The sequence below is a fragment of the Brachionichthys hirsutus genome, unplaced genomic scaffold (assembly GCF_040956055.1).
Source record: "Brachionichthys hirsutus isolate HB-005 unplaced genomic scaffold, CSIRO-AGI_Bhir_v1 contig_930, whole genome shotgun sequence".
Lineage (NCBI taxonomy): Eukaryota > Metazoa > Chordata > Actinopteri > Lophiiformes > Brachionichthyidae > Brachionichthys > Brachionichthys hirsutus.
Genome location: NW_027180395.1, coordinates 32,195 through 57,607, shown reverse-complemented (window position 1 = coordinate 57,607; position 25,413 = coordinate 32,195). Strand labels below are relative to the sequence as shown.

Here is a 25,413-nt window from a genome sequence, read left to right as displayed (position 1 = left end):
ATGAGGTGTCCAGGTGGTTGAATTCATCACATGTGAATGTTTTTGTGTCACGATGGGGCGGTATGCACTTCAGCAAAAGGGGAATTAGCTCAAGTGGTAGAGTGCTTGCTTTGCACGCGGGAGGTAGTGGGATCGATGCCCACATTCTCCAGAGATGTTTCGATGCCGTCTTCAGGCCTCATCTTGACTTTTTTGAAAAGGGTAACCTGAACGGAATGATCCCACATGACCACGGACTTGGGAGACTGTTGCCAAAAAACTGCATTTTTCTCCACTCTGCCATTGTCAGTGGATGAATGAAGCTCCACAGCTCAAGGCATTTGAAGCGAGGGTGGTTGACTGAACTTGTTGCATCATGAGGTGTCCAGGTGGTTGAATTCATCACATGTGAATGTTTTTGTGTCACGATGGGGCGGTATGCACTTCAGCAAAAGGGGAATTAGCTCAGGTGGTAGAGCGCTTGCTTTGCATGCGAGAGGTGGTGGGATTGATGCCCACATTCTCCAGAGATGCTTCGATGCTGTCTTTGGGCCTCGTCCTGACTTTTTTGTAAAGGGTAACCTGAACGGAATGATCCCACATGACCACGGACTTGGGAGACTTTTGCCAAAAAACTGCTGTTTTCGCCACTCTGCCATTGTCAGTGGATGAATGAAGCTCCACAAATCAAGGCATTTGAAGCGATGGTGGTTGACTGAACTTGTTGCATCATGAGGTGTCCAGGTGGATGGATTCATCACGTGAATGTTTTTGTGTCACGATGGGGCGGTATGCATTTCAGCAAAAGGGGAATTAGCTCAAGTGGTAGAGCGCTTGCTTTGCATGAGAGAGGTAGTGGGATCGATGCCCACATTCTCCAGAGATGTTTCGGTGCTGTCTTCACGCCTCATCTTGACTTTTTTGAAAAGGGTAACCTGACCGGAATGATCCCACATGACCACGTACTTGGGAGACTTTTGCCAAAAAACTGCTGTTTTCGCCACTCTGCCATTGTCAGTGGATGAATGAAGCTCCACAACTCAAGGCATTTGAAGTGAGGGTGGTTGACTGAACTTGTTGCATCATGAGGTGTCCAGGTGGATGGATTCATCACATGTGAATGTTTTTGTGTCACCAATGGGGCGGTACGCATCGCAGCGAAAGAGGAATTAGCTCAAGTGGTGGAGTGCTTGCTTTGCATGTGAGAGGTAGTGGGATCAATGCCCGCATTCTCCAGAGGTGTTTCGATGCAGTCTTCAGACCGAATCATGACTTTTTTGAAAAGGGTAACCTGATCGGAATGATCCCACATGACCACGTACTTGGGAGACTTTTGCCAAAAAACTGCTGTTTTCGCCACTCTGCCATTGTCAGTGGATGAATGAAGCTCCACAGCTCAAGGCATTTGAAGCGAGGGTGCGACACTGAACTTGTTGCATCATGAGGTGTCCAGGTGGATGGATTCATCACATGTGAATGTTTTTGTGTCACGATGGGGCGGTATGCGTTTCAGCAAAAGGGGAATTAGCTCAAGTGGTAGAGCGCTTGCTTTGCATGCAAGAGGTAGTGGGATCGATGCCCACATTCTCCGGAGATGCTTCGATGCTGTCTTCGGGCCTCATCGTGGCTTTTTTGAAAAGGGTAACCTGAACGGAATGATCCCACATGACCACGTACTTGGGAGACTGTGGCCAAAAAACTGCTGTTTGCTCCACTCTGCCATTGCCAGTGGATGAATGCAGTTCCACAGCTCAAGGCATTTTAACCAAGGGTGCTCCACTGAAATTGGTCCTGCACTGGGTGCTTCACTGAACCATCCACCTGGAATCCATCCAGGTGAATGGATTCAACACATGTGAATGTTTTTGTGTCACCGATGGGGCGGTATGCACTTCAGCAAAAGGGGAATTAGCTCAAGTGGTAGAGCGCTTGCTTAGCATGCGAGAGGTAGGGGGATCGATGCCCGCATTCTCCAGAGATGTTTCGATGCTGTCTTCAGACTGAATCATGACTTGATTTGAACAGGCTGACCTGACCGGAATGATCCCTCCTGACAAAGTACTCGGGAGACTGTTGCCAAAAAACTGCTGTTTTCCCCACTCTGCCAATGTCAGTGGATGAATGAAGCTCCACAGCTCAAGGCATTTGAAGCGAGGGTGCTTTACTGAACTTGTTGCATCATGAGGTGTCCAGGTGGATGGATTCATCACATGTGAATGTTTTTGTGTCACGTTGGGGCGGTACACACTTTGGCAAAAGGGGAATTGGCTCAAGTGGTAGAGCGCCTGCTTTGCATGCCAGAGGTAGTGGGATCAATGCCCACGTTCTCCAGAGATGTTTCGATGCTGTCTTCAGGCCTCATCTTGACTTTTTTGAAAAGGGTAACCTGAACGGAATGATCCCACATGACCACATACTTGGGAGACTGTTGCCAAAAAACTGCATTTTTCTCCACTCTGCCATTGTCAGTGGATGAATGAAGCTCCACAGCTCAAGTCATTTGAAGCGAGGGTGGTTGACTGAACTTGTTGCATCATGAGGTGTCCAGGTGGTTGAATTCATCACATGTGAATGTTTTTGTGTCACCAATGGGGCGGTACGCATCGCAGCGAAAGAGGAATTAGCTCAAGCGGTAGAGTGCTTGCTTTGCATGTGAGAGGTAGTGGGATCAATGCCCGCATTCTCCAGAGGTGTTTCGATGCCGTCTTCAGACCGAATCATGACTTTTTTGAAAAGGGTAACCTGATCGGAATGATCCCACATGACCACGTACTTGGGAGACTTTTGCCAAAAAACTGCTGTTTTCGCCACTCTGCCATTGTCAGTGGATGAATGAAGCTCCACAGCTTAAGGCATTTGAAGCGAGGGTGCGACACTGAACTTGTTGCATCATGAGGTGTCCAGGTGGATGGATTCATCACATGTGAATGTTTTTGTGTCACGATGGGGCGGTATGCGTTTCAGCAAAAGGGGGATTAGCTCAAGTGGTAGGGCGCTTGCTTTGCATGCAAGAGGTAGTGGGATCGATGCCCACATTCTCCAGAGATGCTTCGATGCTGTCTTCGTGACAGCATCGAAAAGGGTAACCTGAATGGAATGATCCCACATGACCGCGTACTTGGGAGACTGTGGCCAGAAAACTGCTGTTTGCTCCACTCTGCCATTGTCAGTGGATGAATGCAGTTCCACAGCTCAAGGCATTTTAACCAAGGGTGCTCCACTGAAATTGGTCCTGCACTGGGTGCTTCACTGAACCATCCACCTGGAATCCATCCAGGTGAATGGATTCAACACATGTGAATGTTTTGGTGTCACCGATGGGGCGGTATGCACTTCAGTAAAAGGGGAATTAGCTCAAGTGGTAGAGCGCTTGCTTAGCATGCGAGAGGTAGGGGGATCGATGCCTGCATTCTCCAGAGATGTTTCGATGCTGTCTTCAGACTGAATCATGACTTGATTTGAACAGGCTGACCTGACCGGAATGATCCCTCCTGACAAAGTACTCGGGAGACTGTTGCCAAAAAACTGCTGTTTTCCCCACTCTGCCATTGTCAGTGGATGAATGAAGCTCCACAGCTCAAGGCATTTGAAGCGAGGGTGCTTTACTGAACTTGTTGCATCATGAGGCGTCCAGGTGGATGGATTCATCACATGTGAATGTTTTTGTGTCACGATGGGGCGGTATGCACTTTGGCAAAAGGGGAATTGGCTCAAGTGGTAGAGCGCTTGCTTTGCATGCCAGAGGCAGTGGGATCAATGCCCACGTTCTCCAGAGATGTTTCGATGCTGTCTTCACGCCTCATCTTGACTTTTTTGAAAAGGGTAACCTGACCGGAATGATCCCACATGACCACGTACTTGGGAGACTTTTGCCAAAAAACTGCTGTTTTCGCCACTCTGCCATTGTCAGTGGATGAATGAAGCTCCACAACTCAAGGCATTTGAAGTGAGGGTGGTTGACTGAACTTGTTGCATCATGAGGTGTCCAGGTGGTTGAATTCATCACATGTGAATGTTTTTGTGTCACCAATGGGGCGGTACACTCTTTGGCAGAAGGGGAATTAACTCAAGTGGTGGACCACTTGCTTTGCATGCGAGAGGTAGTGGGATCGATGCCCGCACTCTCCAGAGGTGCTTCGACGTGGTATTAAGACCTCATCGTAACTTTTTTGAAAAGGGTAACCTGAACGGAATGATCCCACATGACCACGGACTCGGGAGACTTTTGCCAAAAAACTGCTGTTTTTGCCACTCTGCCATTGTCAGCGGATGAATGAAGCTCCACAGCTCAAGGCATTTGAAGCAAGGGTGGTTGACTGAACTTGTTGCATCATGAGGTGTCCAGGTGGTTGAATTCATCACATGTGAATGTTTTTGTGTCACCGATGGGGCGGTATGCTTCCCAACCAAGGGGAATTAGCTCAAGTGGTAGAGCGCTTGCTTAGCATGCGAGAGGCAGTGGGATCGATGCCCACGTTCTCCAGAGATGTTTTGATGCCGTCTTCAGACCGAATCGTGGCTTTTTTGAACAGGCTGACCTGACCGGAATGATCCCTCGTGACAAAGTACTTGGGAGATTGTTGCCAAAAAACTGCATTTTTCTCCACTCTGCTATTGTCAGTGGATGAATGAAGCTCCACAGCTCAAGGCATTTGAAGCGAGGGTGCTTTACTGAACTTGTTGCATCATGAGGTGTCCAGGTGGATGGATTCATGACATGTGAATGTTTTTGTGTCACGATGGGGCGGTATGCACCTCGGCAGAAGGGGAATTAGCTCAAGTGGTGGAGCGCTTGCTTTGCATGCGAGGGGTAGTGGGATCGATGCCCGCGTTCTCCAGAGATGTTTCGATGCTGTCTTCAGACTGAATCATGACTTGATTTGAACAGGCTGACCTGACCGGAATGATCCCTCCTGACAAAGTACTCGGGAGACTGTTGCCAAAAAACTGCTGTTTTCCCCACTCTGCCATTGTCAGTGGATGAATGAAGCTCCACAGCTCAAGGCATTTGAAGCGAGGGTGCTTTACTGAACTTGTTGCATCATGAGGTGTCCAGGTGGATGGATTCATCACATGTGAAGGTTTTTGTGTCACGATGGGGCGGTATGCACTTTGGCAAAAGGGGAATTGGCTCAAGTGGTAGAGCGCTTGCTTTGCATGCCAGAGGCAGTGGGATCAATGCCCACGTTCTCCAGAGATGTTTCGATGCTGTCTTCACGCCTCATCTTGACTTTTTTGAAAAGGGTAACCTGACCGGAATGATCCCACATGACCACGGACTTGGGAGACTTTTGCCAAAAAACTGCTGTTTTCGCCACTCTGCCATTGTCAGTGGATGAATGAAGCTCCACAACTCAAGGCATTTGAAGTGAGGGTGGTTGACTGAACTTGTTGCATCATGAGGTGTCCAGGTGGATGGATTCATCACATGTGAATGTTTTTGTGTCACCAATGGGGCGGTACACTTTTTGGCAGAAGGGGAATTAGCTCAAGTGGTGGACCACTTGCTTTGCATGCGAGAGGTAGTGGGATCAATGCCCGCATTCTCCAGAGGTGCTTCGACGTGGTATTAAGACCTCATCGTAACTTTTTTGAAAAGGGTAACCTGAACGGAATGATCCCACATGACCACGGACTCGGGAGACTTTTGCCAAAAAACTGCTGTTTTTGCCACTCTGCCATTGTCAGCGGATGAATGAAGCTCCACAGCTCAAGGCATTTGAAGCAAGGGTGGTTGACTGAACTTGTTGCATCATGAGGTGTCCAGGTGGTTGAATTCATCACATGTGAATGTTTTTGTGTCACCGATGGGGCGGTATGCTTCCCAACCAAGAGGAATTAGCTCAAGTGGTAGAGCGCTTGCTTAGCATGCGAGAGGCAGTGGGATCGATGCCCACGTTCTCCAGAGACGTTTTGATGCCGTCTTCAGACCGAATCGTGGCTTTTTTGAACAGGCTGACCTGACCGGAATGATCCCTCGTGACAAAGTACTTGGGAGATTGTTGCCAAAAAACTGCATTTTTCTCCACTCTGCTATTGTCAGTGGATGAATGAAGCTCCACAGCTCAAGGCATTTGAAGCGAGGGTGCTTTACTGAACTTGTTGCATCATGAGGTGTCCAGGTGGATGGATTCATGACATGTGAATGTTTTTGTGTCACGATGGGGCGGTATGCACCTCGGCAGAAGGGGAATTAGCTCAAGTGGTGGGGCGCTTGCTTTGCATGCGAGGGGTAGTGGGATCGATGCCCGCGTTCTCCAGAGATGTTTCGATGCTGTCTTCAGGCCTTGTCTTGACTTTTTTGAAAAGGGTAACCTGAACGGAATGATCCCACATGACCACGGACTTGGGAGACTGTTGCCAAAAAACTGCATTTTTCTCCACTCTGCCATTATCAGTGGATGAATGAAGCTCCACAGCTCAAGGCATTTGAAGCGAGGGTGGTTGACTGAACTTGTTGCATCATGAGGTGTCCAGGTGGTTGAATTCATCACATGTGAATGTTTTTGTGTCACGATGGGGCGGTGTGCACTTCAGCAAAAGGGGAATTAGCTCAAGTGGTAGAGTGCTTGCTTTGCATGCGAGAGGTGGTGGGGTCGATGCCCACATTCTCCAGAGATGCTTCGATGCTGTCTTTGGGCCTCGTCCTGACTTTTTTGTAAAGGGTAACCTGAACGGAATGATCCCACATGACCACGGACTTGGGAGACTTTTGCCAAAAAACTGCTGTTTTCACCACTCTGCCATTGTCAGTGGATGAATGAAGCTCCACAAATCAAGGCATTTGAAGCGATGGTGGTTGACTGAACTTGTTGCATCATGAGGTGTCCAGGTGGATGGATTCATCACGTGAATGTTTTTGTGTCACGATGGGGCGGTATGCATTTCAGCAAAAGGGGAATTAGCTCAAGTGGTAGAGCGCTTGCTTTGCATGAGAGAGGTAGTGGGATCGATGCCCACATTCTCCAGAGATGTTTCGATGCTGTCTTCACGCCTCATCTTGACTTTTTTGAAAAGGGTAACCTGACCGGAATGATCCCACATGACCACGTACTTGGGAGACTGTTGCCAAAAAACTGCATTTTTCTCCACTCTGCCATTGTCAGTGGATGAATGAAGCTCCACAGCTCAAGGCATTTGAAGCGAGGGTGGTTGACTGAACTTGTTGCATCATGAGGTGTCCAGGTGGTTGAATTCATCACATGTGAATGTTTTTGTGTCACCGATGGGGCGGTACGCTCTTCGGCAGAAGGGGAATTAGCTCGAGTGGTGGGCCACTTGCTTTGCATGCGAGAGGTAGTGGGATCAATGCCCGCATTCTCCAGAGGTGCTTCAACGTGGTCTTAAGACCTCGTCGTAACTATTTTGAAAAGGGTAACCTGAACGGAATGATCCCACATGACCACGTACTTGGGAGACTGTTGCCAAAAAACTGCCGTTTTCTCCACTCTGCCATTGTCAGTGGATGAATGAAGCTCCACAGCTCAAGGCATTTGAAGCGAGGGTGGTTGACTGAACTTGTTGCATCATGAGGTGTCCAGGTGGTTGAATTCATCACATGTGAATGTTTTTGTGTCACGATGGGGCGGTATGCACTTCAGCAAAAGGGGAATTAGCTCAAGTGGTAGAGTGCTTGCTTTGCATGCGGGAGGTAGTGGGATCGATGCCCACATTCTCCAGAGATGTTTCGATGCCGTCTTCAGGCCTCATCTTGACTTTTTTGAAAAGGGTAACCTGAACGGAATGATCCCACATGACCACGGACTTGGGAGACTGTTGCCAAAAAACTGCATTTTTCTCCACTCTGCCATTGTCAGTGGATGAATGAAGCTCCACAGCTCAAGGCATTTGAAGCGAGGGTGGTTGACTGAACTTGTTGCATCATGAGGTGTCCAGGTGGTTGAATTCATCACATGTGAATGTTTTTGTGTCACGATGGGGCGGTATGCACTTCAGCAAAAGGGGAATTAGCTCAAGTGGTAGAGCGCTTGCTTTGCATGGGAGAGGTGGTGGGATCGATGCCCACATTCTCCAGAGATGCTTCGGTGCTGTCTTTGGGCCTCGTCGTGACTTTTTAGTAAAGGGTAACCTGAACGGAATGATCCCACATGACCACGGACTTGGGAAACTTTTGCCAAAAAACTGTTGTTTTCGCCACTCTGCCATTGTCAGTGGATGAATGAAGCTCCACAAATCAAGGCATTTGAAGCGATGGTGGTTGACTGAACTTGTTGCATCATGAGGTGTCCAGGTGGATGGATTCATCACGTGAATGTTTTTGTGTCACGATGGGGCGGTATGCATTTCAGCAAAAGGGGAATTAGCTCAAGTGGTAGAGCGCTTGCTTTGCATGAGAGAGGTAGTGGGATCGATGCCCACATTCTCCAGAGATGTTTCGGTGCTGTCTTCACGCCTCATCTTGACTTTTTTGAAAAGGGTAACCTGACCGGAATGATCCCACATGACCACGTACTTGGGAGACTGTTGCCAAAAAACTGCATTCTTCTCCACTCTGCCATTGTCAGTGGATGAATGAAGCTCCACAGCTCAAGGCATTTGAAGCGAGGGTGGTTGACTGAACTTGTTGCATCATGAGGTGTCCAGGTGGTTGAATTCATCACATGTGAATGTTTTTGTGTCACGATGGGGCGGTATGCACTTCAGCAAAAGGGGAATTAGCTCAAGTGGTAGAGCGCTTGCTTTGCATGCGAGAGGTAGTGGGATCGATGCCCACATTCTCCAGAGATGTTTCGATGCTGTCTTCAGGCCCCATCTTGACTTTTTTGAAAAGGGTAACCTGAACGGAATGATCCTACATGACCACGGACTTGGGAGACTGTTGCCAAAAAACTGCATTTTTCTCCACTCTGCCATTGTCAGTGGATGAATGAAGCTCCACAACTCAAGGCATTTGAAGTGAGGGTGGTTGACTGAACTTGTTGCATCATGAGGTGTCCAGGTGGTTGAATTCATCACATGTGAATGTTTTTGTGTCACCAATGGGGCGGTACACTCTTTGGCAGAAGGGGAATTAACTCAAGTGGTGGGCCACTTGCTTTGCATGCGAGAGGTAGTGGGATCGATGCCCGCACTCTCCAGAGGTGCTTCGACGTGGTATTAAGACCTCATCGTAACTTTTTTGAAAAGGGTAACCTGAACGGAATGATCCCACATGACCACGGACTCGGGAGACTTTTGCCAAAAAACTGCTGTTTTTGCCACTCTGCCATTGTCAGCGGATGAATGAAGCTCCACAGCTCAAGGCATTTGAAGCAAGGGTGGTTGACTGAACTTGTTGCATCATGAGGTGTCCAGGTGGTTGAATTCATCACATGTGAATGTTTTTGTGTCACCGATGGGGCGGTATGCTTCCCAACCAAGGGGAATTAGCTCAAGTGGTAGAGCGCTTGCTTAGCATGCGAGAGGCAGTGGGATCGATGCCCACGTTCTCCAGAGATGTTTTGATGCCGTCTTCAGACCGAATCGTGGCTTTTTTGAACAGGCTGACCTGACCGGAATGATCCCTCGTGACAAAGTACTTGGGAGATTGTTGCCAAAAAACTGCATTTTTCTCCACTCTGCTATTGTCAGTGGATGAATGAAGCTCCACAGCTCAAGGCATTTGAAGCGAGGGTGCTTTACTGAACTTGTTGCATCATGAGGTGTCCAGGTGGATGGATTCATGACATGTGAATGTTTTTGTGTCACGATGGGGCGGTATGCACCTCGGCAGAAGGGGAATTAGCTCAAGTGGTGGAGCGCTTGCTTTGCATGCGAGGGGTAGTGGGATCGATGCCCGCGTTCTCCAGAGATGTTTCGATGCTGTCTTCAGACTGAATCATGACTTGATTTGAACAGGCTGACCTGACCGGAATGATCCCTCCTGACAAAGTACTCGGGAGACTGTTGCCAAAAAACTGCTGTTTTCCCCACTCTGCCATTGTCAGTGGATGAATGAAGCTCCACAGCTCAAGGCATTTGAAGCGAGGGTGCTTTACTGAACTTGTTGCATCATGAGGTGTCCAGGTGGATGGATTCATCACATGTGAAGGTTTTTGTGTCACGATGGGGCGGTATGCACTTTGGCAAAAGGGGAATTGGCTCAAGTGGTAGAGCGCTTGCTTTGCATGCCAGAGGCAGTGGGATCAATGCCCACGTTCTCCAGAGATGTTTCGATGCTGTCTTCACGCCTCATCTTGACTTTTTTGAAAAGGGTAACCTGACCGGAATGATCCCACATGACCACGGACTTGGGAGACTTTTGCCAAAAAACTGCTGTTTTCGCCACTCTGCCATTGTCAGTGGATGAATGAAGCTCCACAACTCAAGGCATTTGAAGTGAGGGTGGTTGACTGAACTTGTTGCATCATGAGGTGTCCAGGTGGATGGATTCATCACATGTGAATGTTTTTGTGTCACCAATGGGGCGGTACACTTTTTGGCAGAAGGGGAATTAGCTCAAGTGGTGGACCACTTGCTTTGCATGCGAGAGGTAGTGGGATCAATGCCCGCATTCTCCAGAGGTGCTTCGACGTGGTATTAAGACCTCATCGTAACTTTTTTGAAAAGGGTAACCTGAACGGAATGATCCCACATGACCACGGACTCGGGAGACTTTTGCCAAAAAACTGCTGTTTTTGCCACTCTGCCATTGTCAGCGGATGAATGAAGCTCCACAGCTCAAGGCATTTGAAGCAAGGGTGGTTGACTGAACTTGTTGCATCATGAGGTGTCCAGGTGGTTGAATTCATCACATGTGAATGTTTTTGTGTCACCGATGGGGCGGTATGCTTCCCAACCAAGAGGAATTAGCTCAAGTGGTAGAGCGCTTGCTTAGCATGCGAGAGGCAGTGGGATCGATGCCCACGTTCTCCAGAGACGTTTTGATGCCGTCTTCAGACCGAATCGTGGCTTTTTTGAACAGGCTGACCTGACCGGAATGATCCCTCGTGACAAAGTACTTGGGAGATTGTTGCCAAAAAACTGCATTTTTCTCCACTCTGCTATTGTCAGTGGATGAATGAAGCTCCACAGCTCAAGGCATTTGAAGCGAGGGTGCTTTACTGAACTTGTTGCATCATGAGGTGTCCAGGTGGATGGATTCATGACATGTGAATGTTTTTGTGTCACGATGGGGCGGTATGCACCTCGGCAGAAGGGGAATTAGCTCAAGTGGTGGGGCGCTTGCTTTGCATGCGAGGGGTAGTGGGATCGATGCCCGCGTTCTCCAGAGATGTTTCGATGCTGTCTTCAGGCCTTGTCTTGACTTTTTTGAAAAGGGTAACCTGAACGGAATGATCCCACATGACCACGGACTTGGGAGACTGTTGCCAAAAAACTGCATTTTTCTCCACTCTGCCATTGTCAGTGGATGAATGAAGCTCCACAGCTCAAGGCATTTGAAGCGAGGGTGGTTGACTGAACTTGTTGCATCATGAGGTGTCCAGGTGGTTGAATTCATCACATGTGAATGTTTTTGTGTCACGATGGGGCGGTGTGCACTTCAGCAAAAGGGGAATTAGCTCAAGTGGTAGAGTGCTTGCTTTGCATGCGAGAGGTGGTGGGGTCGATGCCCACATTCTCCAGAGATGCTTCGATGCTGTCTTTGGGCCTCGTCCTGACTTTTTTGTAAAGGGTAACCTGAACGGAATGATCCCACATGACCACGGACTTGGGAGACTTTTGCCAAAAAACTGCTGTTTTCACCACTCTGCCATTGTCAGTGGATGAATGAAGCTCCACAAATCAAGGCATTTGAAGCGATGGTGGTTGACTGAACTTGTTGCATCATGAGGTGTCCAGGTGGATGGATTCATCACGTGAATGTTTTTGTGTCACGATGGGGCGGTATGCATTTCAGCAAAAGGGGAATTAGCTCAAGTGGTAGAGCGCTTGCTTTGCATGAGAGAGGTAGTGGGATCGATGCCCACATTCTCCAGAGATGTTTCGATGCTGTCTTCACGCCTCATCTTGACTTTTTTGAAAAGGGTAACCTGACCGGAATGATCCCACATGACCACGTACTTGGGAGACTGTTGCCAAAAAACTGCATTTTTCTCCACTCTGCCATTGTCAGTGGATGAATGAAGCTCCACAGCTCAAGGCATTTGAAGCGAGGGTGGTTGACTGAACTTGTTGCATCATGAGGTGTCCAGGTGGTTGAATTCATCACATGTGAATGTTTTTGTGTCACCGATGGGGCGGTACGCTCTTCGGCAGAAGGGGAATTAGCTCGAGTGGTGGGCCACTTGCTTTGCATGCGAGAGGTAGTGGGATCAATGCCCGCATTCTCCAGAGGTGCTTCAACGTGGTCTTAAGACCTCGTCGTAACTATTTTGAAAAGGGTAACCTGAACGGAATGATCCCACATGACCACGTACTTGGGAGACTGTTGCCAAAAAACTGCCGTTTTCTCCACTCTGCCATTGTCAGTGGATGAATGAAGCTCCACAGCTCAAGGCATTTGAAGCGAGGGTGGTTGACTGAACTTGTTGCATCATGAGGTGTCCAGGTGGTTGAATTCATCACATGTGAATGTTTTTGTGTCACGATGGGGCGGTATGCACTTCAGCAAAAGGGGAATTAGCTCAAGTGGTAGAGTGCTTGCTTTGCATGCGGGAGGTAGTGGGATCGATGCCCACATTCTCCAGAGATGTTTCGATGCCGTCTTCAGGCCTCATCTTGACTTTTTTGAAAAGGGTAACCTGAACGGAATGATCCCACATGACCACGGACTTGGGAGACTGTTGCCAAAAAACTGCATTTTTCTCCACTCTGCCATTGTCAGTGGATGAATGAAGCTCCACAGCTCAAGGCATTTGAAGCGAGGGTGGTTGACTGAACTTGTTGCATCATGAGGTGTCCAGGTGGTTGAATTCATCACATGTGAATGTTTTTGTGTCACGATGGGGCGGTATGCACTTCAGCAAAAGGGGAATTAGCTCAAGTGGTAGAGCGCTTGCTTTGCATGGGAGAGGTGGTGGGATCGATGCCCACATTCTCCAGAGATGCTTCGGTGCTGTCTTTGGGCCTCGTCGTGACTTTTTAGTAAAGGGTAACCTGAACGGAATGATCCCACATGACCACGGACTTGGGAAACTTTTGCCAAAAAACTGTTGTTTTCGCCACTCTGCCATTGTCAGTGGATGAATGAAGCTCCACAAATCAAGGCATTTGAAGCGATGGTGGTTGACTGAACTTGTTGCATCATGAGGTGTCCAGGTGGATGGATTCATCACGTGAATGTTTTTGTGTCACGATGGGGCGGTATGCATTTCAGCAAAAGGGGAATTAGCTCAAGTGGTAGAGCGCTTGCTTTGCATGAGAGAGGTAGTGGGATCGATGCCCACATTCTCCAGAGATGTTTCGGTGCTGTCTTCACGCCTCATCTTGACTTTTTTGAAAAGGGTAACCTGACCGGAATGATCCCACATGACCACGTACTTGGGAGACTGTTGCCAAAAAACTGCATTCTTCTCCACTCTGCCATTGTCAGTGGATGAATGAAGCTCCACAGCTCAAGGCATTTGAAGCGAGGGTGGTTGACTGAACTTGTTGCATCATGAGGTGTCCAGGTGGTTGAATTCATCACATGTGAATGTTTTTGTGTCACGATGGGGCGGTATGCACTTCAGCAAAAGGGGAATTAGCTCAAGTGGTAGAGCGCTTGCTTTGCATGCGAGAGGTAGTGGGATCGATGCCCACATTCTCCAGAGATGTTTCGATGCTGTCTTCAGGCCCCATCTTGACTGTTTTGAAAAGGGTAACCTGAACGGAATGATCCTACATGACCACGGACTTGGGAGACTGTTGCCAAAAAACTGCATTTTTCTCCACTCTGCCATTGTCAGTGGATGAATGAAGCTCCACAGCTCAAGGCATTTGAAGCGAGGGTGGTTGACTGAACTTGTTGCATCATGAGGTGTCCAGGTGGTTGAATTCATCACATGTGAATGTTTTTGTGTCACCGATGGGGCGGTACGCTCTTTGGCAGAAGGGGAATTAGCTCGAGTGGTGGGCCACTTGCCTTGCATGCGAGAGGTAGTGGGATCAATGCCCGCAGTCTCCAGAGGTGCTTCAACGTCGTCTTAAGACCTCATCGTAACTTTTTTGAAAAGGGTAACCTGAACGGAATGATCCCACATGACCACGTACTTGGGAGACTGTTGCCAAAAAACTGCTGTTTTCTCCTTTCTGCCATTGTCAGTGGATGAATGAAGCTCCACAGCTCAAGGCATTTGAAGCAAGGGTGGTTGACTGAACTTGTTGCATCATGAGGTGTCCAGGTGGTTGAATTCATCACATGTGAATGTTTTTGTGTCACGATGGGGCGGTACGCACCTCAGCAAAAGGGGAATTAGCTCAAGTGGTAGAGCGCTTGCTTTGCATGCGAGAGGTAGTGGGATCGATGCCCACATTCTCCAGAGATGTTTCGATGCTGTCTTCAGGCCTCATCTTGACTTTTTTGAAAAGGGTAACCTGAACGGAATGATCCCACATGACCACGTACTTGGGAGACTGTTGCCAAAAAACTGCATTTTTCTCCACTCTGCCATTGTCAGTGGATGAATGAAGCTCCACAGCTCAAGGCATTTGAAGCGAGGGTGGTTGACTGAACTTGTTGCATCATGAGGTGTCCAGGTGGTTGAATTCATCACATGTGAATGTTTTTGTGTCACGATGGGGCGGTATGCATTTCAGCAAAAGGGGAATTAGCTCAAGTGGTAGAGCGCTTGCTTTGCATGAGAGAGGTAGTGGGATCGATGCCCACATTCTCCAGAGATGTTTCGATGCTGTCTTCACGCCTCATCTTGACTTTTTTGAAAAGGGTAACCTGACCGGAATGATCCCACATGACCACGTACTTGGGAGACTGTTGCCAAAAAACTGCATTTTTCTCCACTCTGCCATTGTCAGTGGATGAATGAAGCTCCACAGCTCAAGGCATTTGAAGCGAGGGTGGTTGACTGAACTTGTTGCATCATGAGGTGTCCAGGTGGTTGAATTCATCACATGTGAATGTTTTTGTGTCACCGATGGGGCGGTACGCTCTTCGGCAGAAGGGGAATTAGCTCGAGTGGTGGGCCACTTGCTTTGCATGCGAGAGGTAGTGGGATCAATGCCCGCATTCTCCAGAGGTGCTTCAACGTGGTCTTAAGACCTCGTCGTAACTATTTTGAAAAGGGTAACCTGAACGGAATGATCCCACATGACCACGTACTTGGGAGACTGTTGCCAAAAAACTGCCGTTTTCTCCACTCTGCCATTGTCAGTGGATGAATGAAGCTCCACAGCTCAAGGCATTTGAAGCGAGGGTGGTTGACTGAACTTGTTGCATCATGAGGTGTCCAGGTGGTTGAATTCATCACATGTGAATGTTTTTGTGTCACGATGGGGCGGTATGCACTTCAGCAAAAGGGGAATTAGCTCAAGTGGTAGAGTGCTTGCTTTGCATGCGGGAGGTAGTGGGATCGATGCCCACATTCTCCAGAGATGTTTCGATGCCGTCTTCAGGCCTCATCTTGACTTTTTTGAAAAGGGTAACCTGAACGGAATGATCCCACATGACCACGGACTTGGGAGACTGTTGCCAAAAAACTGCATTTTTCTCCACTCTGCCATTGTCAGTGGATGAATGAAGCTCCACAGCTCAAGGCATTTGAAGCGAGGGTGGTTGACTGAACTTGTTGCATCATGAGGTGTCCAGGTGGTTGAATTCATCACATGTGAATGTTTTTGTGTCACGATGGGGCGGTATGCACTTCAGCAAAAGGGGAATTAGCTCAAGTGGTAGAGCGCTTGCTTTGCATGGGAGAGGTGGTGGGATCGATGCCCACATTCTCCAGAGATGCTTCGGTGCTGTCTTTGGGCCTCGTCGTGACTTTTTAGTAAAGGGTAACCTGAACGGAATGATCCCACATGACCACGGACTTGGGAAACTTTTGCCAAAAAACTGTTGTTTTCGCCACTCTGCCATTGTCAGTGGATGAATGAAGCTCCACAAATCAAGGCATTTGAAGCGATGGTGGTTGACTGAACTTGTTGCATCATGAGGTGTCCAGGTGGATGGATTCATCACGTGAATGTTTTTGTGTCACGATGGGGCGGTATGCATTTCAGCAAAAGGGGAATTAGCTCAAGTGGTAGAGCGCTTGCTTTGCATGAGAGAGGTAGTGGGATCGATGCCCACATTCTCCAGAGATGTTTCGGTGCTGTCTTCACGCCTCATCTTGACTTTTTTGAAAAGGGTAACCTGACCGGAATGATCCCACATGACCACGTACTTGGGAGACTGTTGCCAAAAAACTGCATTCTTCTCCACTCTGCCATTGTCAGTGGATGAATGAAGCTCCACAGCTCAAGGCATTTGAAGCGAGGGTGGTTGACTGAACTTGTTGCATCATGAGGTGTCCAGGTGGTTGAATTCATCACATGTGAATGTTTTTGTGTCACGATGGGGCGGTATGCACTTCAGCAAAAGGGGAATTAGCTCAAGTGGTAGAGCGCTTGCTTTGCATGCGAGAGGTAGTGGGATCGATGCCCACATTCTCCAGAGATGTTTCGATGCTGTCTTCAGGCCCCATCTTGACTTTTTTGAAAAGGGTAACCTGAACGGAATGATCCTACATGACCACGGACTTGGGAGACTGTTGCCAAAAAACTGCATTTTTCTCCACTCTGCCATTGTCAGTGGATGAATGAAGCTCCACAGCTCAAGGCATTTGAAGCGAGGGTGGTTGACTGAACTTGTTGCATCATGAGGTGTCCAGGTGGTTGAATTCATCACATGTGAATGTTTTTGTGTCACCGATGGGGCGGTACGCTCTTTGGCAGAAGGGGAATTAGCTCGAGTGGTGGGCCACTTGCCTTGCATGCGAGAGGTAGTGGGATCAATGCCCGCAGTCTCCAGAGGTGCTTCAACGTCGTCTTAAGACCTCATCGTAACTTTTTTGAAAAGGGTAACCTGAACGGAATGATCCCACATGACCACGTACTTGGGAGACTGTTGCCAAAAAACTGCTGTTTTCTCCACTCTGCCATTGTCAGTGGATGAATGAAGCTCCACAGCTCAAGGCATTTGAAGCAAGGGTGGTTGACTGAACTTGTTGCATCATGAGGTGTCCAGGTGGTTGAATTCATCACATGTGAATGTTTTTGTGTCACGATGGGGCGGTACGCACCTCAGCAAAAGGGGAATTAGCTCAAGTGGTAGAGCGCTTGCTTTGCATGCGAGAGGTAGTGGGATCGATGCCCACATTCTCCAGAGATGTTTCGATGCTGTCTTCAGGCCTCATCTTGACTTTTTTGAAAAGGGTAACCTGAACGGAATGATCCCACATGACCACGTACTTGGGAGACTGTTGCCAAAAAACTGCATTTTTCTCCACTCTGCCATTGTCAGTGGATGAATGAAGCTCCACAGCTCAAGGCATTTGAAGCGAGGGTGGTTGACTGAACTTGTTGCATCATGAGGTGTCCAGGTGGTTGAATTCATCACATGTGAATGTTTTTGTGTCACGATGGGGCGGTATGCACATCGGCAAAAGGGGAATTAGCTCAAGTGGTAGAGCGCTTGCTTTGCATGCGAGAGGTGGTGGGATCGATGCCCACGTTCTCCAGAGATGTTTCGATGCTGTCTTCATGCCTCATCTTGACTTTTTTGAAAAGGGTAACCTGAACGGAATGATCCCACATGACCACGGACTTGGGAGACTGTTGCCAAAAAACTGCATTTTTCTCCACTCTGCCATTGTCAGTGGATGAATGAAGCTCCACAGCTCAAGGCATTTGAAGTGAGGGTGGTTGACTGAACTTGTTGCATCATGAGGTGTCCAGGTGGTTGAATTCATCACATGTGAATGTTTTTGTGTCACCGATGGGGCGGTACGCTCTTTGGCAGAAGGGGAATTAGCTCAAGTGGTGGGCCACTTGCTTTGCATGCGAGAGGTAGTGGGATCAATGCCCGCATTCTCCAGAGGTGCTTCAACGTGGTCTTAAGACCTCATCGTAACTTTTTTGAAAAGGGTAACCTGAACGGAATGATCCCACATGACCACGGACTCGGGAGACTTTTGCCAAAAAACTGCTGTTTTCGCCACTCTGCCATTGTCAGTGGATGAATGAAGCTCCACAGCTCAAGGCATTTGAAGCGAGGCTGCGTCACAGAACTTCTTGCATCATGAGGTGTCCAGGTGGATGGATTCATCACATGTGAATGTTTTTGTGTCACCGATGGGGCGGTATGCACTTCAGCAAAAGGGGAATTAGCTCAAGTGGTAGAGTGCTTGCTTTGCACGCGGGAGGTAGTGGGATCGATGCCCACATTCTCCAGAGATGTTTCGATGCCGTCTTCAGGCCTCATCTTGACTTTTTTGAAAAGGGTAACCTGAACGGAATGATCCCACATGACCACGGACTTGGGAGACTGTTGCCAAAAAACTGCATTTTTCTCCACTCTGCCATTGTCAGTGGATGAATGAAGCTCCACAGCTCAAGGCATTTGAAGCGAGGGTGGTTGACTGAACTTGTTGCATCATGAGGTGTCCAGGTGGTTGAATTCATCACATGTGAATGTTTTTGTGTCACGATGGGGCGGTATGCACTTCAGCAAAAGGGGAATTAGCTCAGGTGGTAGAGCGCTTGCTTTGCATGCGAGAGGTGGTGGGATCGATGCCCACATTCTCCAGAGATGCTTCGATGCTGTCTTTGGGCCTCGTCCTGACTTTTTTGTAAAGGGTAACCTGAACGGAATGATCCCACATGACCACGGACTTGGGAGACTTTTGCCAAAAAACTGCTGTTTTCGCCACTCTGCCATTGTCAGTGGATGAATGAAGCTCCACAAATCAAGGCATTTGAAGCGATGGTGGTTGACTGAACTTGTTGCATCATGAGGTGTCCAGGTGGATGGATTCATCACGTGAATGTTTTTGTGTCACGATGGGGCGGTATGCACTTCAGCAAAAGGGGAATTAGCTCAAGTGGTAGAGTGCTTGCTTTGCACGCGGGAGGTAGTGGGATCGATGCCCACATTCTCCAGAGATGTTTCGATGCCGTCTTCAGGCCTCATCTTGACTTTTTTGAAAAGGGTAACCTGAACGGAATGATCCCACATGACCACGGACTTGGGAGACTGTTGCCAAAAAACTGCATTTTTCTCCACTCTGCCATTGTCAGTGGATGAATGAAGCTCCACAGCTCAAGGCATTTGAAGCGAGGGTGGTTGACTGAACTTGTTGCATCATGAGGTGTCCAGGTGGTTGAATTCATCACATGTGAATGTTTTTGTGTCACGATGGGGCGGTATGCACTTCAGCAAAAGGGGAATTAGCTCAGGTGGTAGAGCGCTTGCTTTGCATGCGAGAGGTGGTGGGATCGATGCCCACTTTCTCCAGAGATGCTTCGATGCTGTCTTTGGGCCTCGTCCTGACTTTTTTGTAAAGGGTAACCTGAACGGAATGATCCCACATGACCACGGACTTGGGAGACTTTTGCCAAAAAACTGCTGTTTTCGCCACTCTGCCATTGTCAGTGGATGAATGAAGCTCCACAAATCAAGGCATTTGAAGCGATGGTGGTTGACTGAACTTGTTGCATCATGAGGTGTCCAGGTGGATGGATTCATCACGTGAATGTTTTTGTGTCACGATGGGGCGGTATGCATTTCAGCAAAAGGGGAATTAGCTCAAGTGGTAGAGCGCTTGCTTTGCATGAGAGAGGTAGTGGGATCGATGCCCACATTCTCCAGAGATGTTTCGGTGCTGTCTTCGCGCCTCATCTTGACTTTTTTGAAAAGGGTAACCTGACCGGAATGATCCCACATGACCACGTACTTGGGAGACTGTTGCCAAAAAACTGCATTCTTCTCCACTCTGCCATTGTCAGTGGATGAATGAAGCTCCACAGCTCAAGGCATTTGAAGCGAGGGTGGTTGACTGAACTTGTTGCATCATGAGGTGTCCAGGTGGTTGAATTCATCACATGTGAATGTTTTTGTGTCACGATGGGGCGGTATGCACTTCAGCAAAAGGGGAATTAGCTCAAGTGGTAGAGCGCTTGCTTTGCATGCGAGAGGTAGTGGGATCGATGCCCACATTCTCCAGAGATGTTTCGATGCTGTCTTCAGGCCCCATCTTGACTTTTTTGAAAAGGGTAACCTGAACGGAATGATCCTACATGACCACGGACTTGGGAGACTGTTGCCAAAAAACTGCATTTTTCTCCACTCTGCCATTGTCAGTGGATGAATGAAGCTCCACAGCTCAAGGCATTTGAAGCGAGGGTGGTTGACTGAACTTGTTGCATCATGAGGTGTCCAGGTGGTTGAATTCATCACATGTGAATGTTTTTGTGTCACTGATGGGGCGGTACGCTCTTTGGCAGAAGGGGAATTAGCTCGAGTGGTGGGCCACTTGCCTTGCATGCGAGAGGTAGTGGGATCAATGCCCGCAGTCTCCAGAGGTGCTTCAACGTCGTCTTAAGACCTCATCGTAACTTTTTTGAAAAGGGTAACCTGAACGGAATGATCCCACATGACCACGTACTTGGGAGACTGTTGCCAAAAAACTGCTGTTTTCTCCACTCTGCCATTGTCAGTGGATGAATGAAGCTCCACAGCTCAAGGCATTTGAAGCAAGGGTGGTTGACTGAACTTGTTGCATCATGAGGTGTCCAGGTGGTTGAATTCATCACATGTGAATGTTTTTGTGTCACGATGGGGCGGTACGCACCTCAGCAAAAGGGGAACTAGCTCAAGTGGTAGAGCGCTTGCTTTGCATGCGAGAGGTAGTGGGATCGATGCCCACATTCTCCAGAGATGTTTCGATGCTGTCTTCAGGCCTCATCTTGACTTTTTTGAAAAGGGTAACCTGAACGGAATGATCCCACATGACCACGTACTTGGGAGACTGTTGCCAAAAAACTGCATTTTTCTCCACTCTGCCATTGTCAGTGGATGAATGAAGCTCCACAGCTCAAGGCATTTGAAGCGAGGGTGGTTGACTGAACTTGTTGCATCATGAGGTGTCCAGGTGGTTGAATTCATCACATGTGAATGTTTTTGTGTCACGATGGGGCGGTATGCACATCAGCAAAAGGGGAATTAGCTCAAGTGGTAGAGCGCTTGCTTTGCATGCGAGAGGTGGTGGGATCGATGCCCACGTTCTCCAGAGATGTTTCGATGCTGTCTTCATGCCTCATCTTGACTTTTTTGAAAAGGGTAACCTGAACGGAATGATCCCACATGACCACGGACTTGGGAGACTGTTGCCAAAAAACTGCATTTTTCTCCACTCTGCCATTGTCAGTGGATGAATGAAGCTCCACAGCTCAAGGCATTTGAAGTGAGGGTGGTTGACTGAACTTGTTGCATCATGAGGTGTCCAGGTGGTTGAATTCATCACATGTGAATGTTTTTGTGTCACCGATGGGGCGGTACGCTCTTTGGCAGAAGGGGAATTAGCTCAAGTGGTGGGCCACTTGCTTTGCATGCGAGAGGTAGTGGGATCAATGCCCGCGTTCTCCAGAGGTGCTTCAACGTGGTCTTAAGACCTCATCGTAACTTTTTTGAAAAGGGTAACCTGAACGGAATGATCCCACATGACCACGGACTCGGGAGACTTTTGCCAAAAAACTGCTGTTTTCGCCACTCTGCCATTGTCAGTGGATGAATGAAGCTCCACAGCTCAAGGCATTTGAAGCGAGGCTGCGTCACAGAACTTCTTGCATCATGAGGTGTCCAGGTGGATGGATTCATCACATGTGAATGTTTTTGTGTCACCGATGGGGCGGAACTCACTCCAGCAAGTGGGGAATTAGCTCAAGTGGTAGAGCGCTTGCTTCGCATGCGAGAGGTAGTGGGATCGATGCCCACATTCTCCAGAGATGCTTCGATGCTGTCTTCGGGCCTCGTCGTGACTTTTTTGTAAAGGGTAACCTGAATGGAATGATCCCACATGACCACGGACTTGGGAGACTTTTGCCAAAAAACTGCTGTTTTCGCCACTCTGCCATTGTCAGTGGATGAATGAAGCTCCACAACTCAAGGCATTTGAAGCGATGGTGGTTGACTGAACTTGTTGCATCATGAGGTGTCCAGGTGGATGGATTCATCACGTGAATGTTTTTGTGTCACGATGGGGCGGTATGCATTTTAGCAAAAGTGGAATTAGCTCAAGTGGTGGAGCGCTTGCTTTGCATGAGAGAGGTAGTGGGTTCGGTGCCCACATTCTCCGGAGATGTTTAGATGCTGTCTTCAGGCCTCATCTTGACTTTTTTGAAAAGGGTAACCTGACCGGAATGATCCCACATGACCACGTACTTGGGAGACTGTTGCCAAAAAACTGCATTTTTCTCCACTCTGCCATTGTCAGTGGATGAATGAAGCTCCACAGCTCAAGGCATTTGAAGCGAGGGTGGTTGACTGAACTTGTTGCATCATGAGGTGTCCAGGTGGTTGAATTCATCACATGTGAATGTTTTTGTGTCACCGATGGGGCGGTACGCTTTTTAGCAGAAGGGGAATTAGCTCAAGTGTTGGACCACTTGCTTTGCGTGCAAGAGGTAGTGGGATCAATGCCCGCATTCTCCAGAGGTGCTTCGACGTGGTCTTAAGACCTCATCGTAACTTTTTTGAAAAGGGTAACCTGAACGGAATGATCCCACATGACCACGGACTCGGGAGACTTTTGCCAAAAAACTGCATTTTTCTCCACTCTGCCATTGTCAGTGGATGAATGAAGCTCCACAGCTCAAGGCATTTGAAGCGAGGGTGGTTGACTGAACTTGTTGCATCATGAGGTGTCCAGGTGGTTGAATTCATCACATGTGAATGTTTTTGTGTCACCGATGGGGCGGTACGCTTTTTGGCAGAAGGGGAATTGGCTCAAGTGGTGGGCCACTTGCTTTGCATGCGAGAGGTAGTGGGATCAATGCCCGCATTCTCCAGAGGTGCTTCGACGTGGTCTTAAGACCTCATCGTAACTTTTTTGAAAAGGGTAACCTGAACGGAATGATCCCACATGACCACGGACTCGGGAGACTTTTGCCAAAAAACTGCTGTTTTCGCCACTCTGCCATTGTCAGTGGATGAATGAAGCTCCACAGCTCAAGGCATTTGAAGCGAGGCTGCGTCACAGAACTTCTTGCATCATGAGGTGTCCAGGTGGATGGATTCATCACATGTGAATGTTTTTGTGTCACCGATGGGGCGGTATTCACTTCAGCAAACGGGGAATTAGCTCAAGTGGTAGAGCGCTTGCTTCGCATGCGAGAGGTAGTGGGATCGATGCCCACATTCTCCAGAGATGCTTCGATGCTGTCTTCGGGCCTCGTCGTGACTTTTTTGTAAAGGGTAACCTGAACGGAATGATCCCACATGACCACGGACTTGGGAGACTTTTGCCAAAAAACTGCTGTTTTCGCCACTCTGCCATTGTCAGTGGATGAATGAAGCTCCACAACTCAAGGCATTTGAAGCGATGGTGGTTGACTGAACTTGTTGCATCATGAGGTGTCCAGGTGGATGGATTCATCACGTGAATGTTTTTGTGTCACGATGGGGCGGTATGCATTTTAGCAAAGGTGGAATTAGCTCAAGCGGTAGAGCGCTTGCTTTGCATGAGAGAGGTGGTGGGATCGGTGCCCACATTCTCCAGAGATGTTTCGATGCTGTCTTCAGGCCTCATCTTGACTTTTTTGAAAAGGGTAACCTGACCGGAATAATCCCACATGACCACGTACTTGGGAGACTGTTGCCAAAAAACTGCATTTTTCTCCACTCTGCCATTGTCAGTGGATGAATGAAGCTCCACAGCTCAAGGCATTTGAAGCGAGGGTGGTTGACTGAACTTGTTGCATCATGAGGTGTCCAGGTGGTTGAATTCATCACATGTGAATGTTTTTGTGTCACCGATGGGGCGGTATGCTTCCCGGCAAAAGGGGAATTAGCTCAAGTGGTAGAGCGCTTGCTTAGCATGCGAGAGGTAGGGGCATCGATGCCCGCATTCTCCAGAGATGTTTCGATGCTGTCTTCAGACTGAATTATGACTTAATTTGAACAGGCTGACCTGACCGGAATGATCCCTCCTGACAAAGTACTCGGGAGACTGTTGCCAAAAAACTGCTGTTTTCCCCACTCTGCCATTGTCAGTGGATGAATGAAGCTCCACAGCTCAAGGCATTTAAAGCGAGGGTGCTTTACTGAACTTGTTGCATCATGAGGTGTCCAGGTGGATGGATTCATCACATGTGAATGTTTTTGTGTCACGATGGGGCGGTATGCACTTTGGCAAAAGGGGAATTGGCTCAAGTGGTAGAGCGCTTGCTTTGCATGCCAGAGGTAGTGGGATCGATGCCCACATTCTCCAGAGATGTTTCGATGCTGTCTTCAGGCCTCATCTTGACTTTTTTCAAAAGGGTAACCTGAACGGAATGATCCCACATGACCACGTACTTGGTAGACTGTTGCCAAAAAACTGCATTTTTCTCCACTCTGCCATTGTCAGTGGATGAATGAAGCTCCACCGCTCAAGTCATTTGGAGCGAGGGTGGTTGACTGAACTTGTTGCATCATGAGGTGTCCAGGTGGTTGAATTCATCACATGTGAATGTTTTTGTGTCACCGATGGGGCGGTACACTTTTTGGCAGAAGGGGAATTAGCTCAAGTGGTGGACCACTTGCTTTGCATGCGAGAGGTAGTGGGGTCAATGCCCGCATTCTCCAGAGGTGCTTCGACGTGGTCTTAAGACCTCATCGTAACTTTTTTGAAAAGGGTAACCTGAACGGAATGATCCCACATGACCACGGACTCGGGAGACTTTTGCCAAAAAACTGCTGTTTGCTCCACTCTGCCATTGTCAGTGGATGAATGAAGCTCCACAGCTCAAGGCATTTGAAGCGAGGGTGGTTGACTGAACTTGTTGCATCATGAGGTGTCCAGGTGGTTGAATTCATCACATGTGAATGTTTTTGTGTCACCGATGGGGCGGTATGCTTCCCGGCAAAAGGGGAATTAGCTCAAGTGGTAGAGCGCTTGCTTAGCATGCGAGAGGTAGGGGGATCGATGCCCGCATTCTCCAGAGATGTTTCGATGCTGTCTTCAGACTGAATCGTGACTTAATTTGAACAGGCTGACCTGACCGGAATGATCCCTCCTGACAAAGTGCTCGGGAGACTGTTGCCAAAAAACTGCTGTTTTCCCCACTCTGCCATTGTCAGTGGATGAATGAAGTTCCACAGCTCAAGGCATTTGAAGCGAGGGTGCTCTACTGAACTTTGTTGCATCATGAGGTGTCCAGGTGGATGGATTCATCACATGTGAATGTTTTTGTGTCACGATGGGGCGGTATGCACTTTGGCAAAAGGGGAATTGGCTCAAGTGGTAGAGCGCTTGCTTTGCATGCCAGAGGTAGTGGGATCGATGCCCACACTCTCCA

At 48.5% G+C, this 25,413-nt stretch overlaps 3 non-coding genes across 3 annotated transcripts; all 3 read left to right on the top strand.

The window, feature by feature from the left end:
* Window positions 1-1,497: 1,497 nt before the first annotated feature.
* trnaa-ugc (transfer RNA alanine (anticodon UGC)) lies at window positions 1,498-1,570 on the top strand. Its single transcript has one exon. It is a non-coding gene; the product is annotated as a tRNA-Ala (tRNA).
* A 1,378-nt stretch (window positions 1,571-2,948) lies between these two features.
* On the top strand, window positions 2,949-3,021 carry trnaa-ugc (transfer RNA alanine (anticodon UGC)). Its single transcript has one exon. It is a non-coding gene; the product is annotated as a tRNA-Ala (tRNA).
* Window positions 3,022-18,591: 15,570 nt separating this feature from the next.
* Window positions 18,592-18,664, top strand: trnaa-ugc (transfer RNA alanine (anticodon UGC)). The gene has a single exon. It is a non-coding gene; the product is annotated as a tRNA-Ala (tRNA).
* The last annotated feature ends 6,749 nt before the right edge of the window (window positions 18,665-25,413 follow it).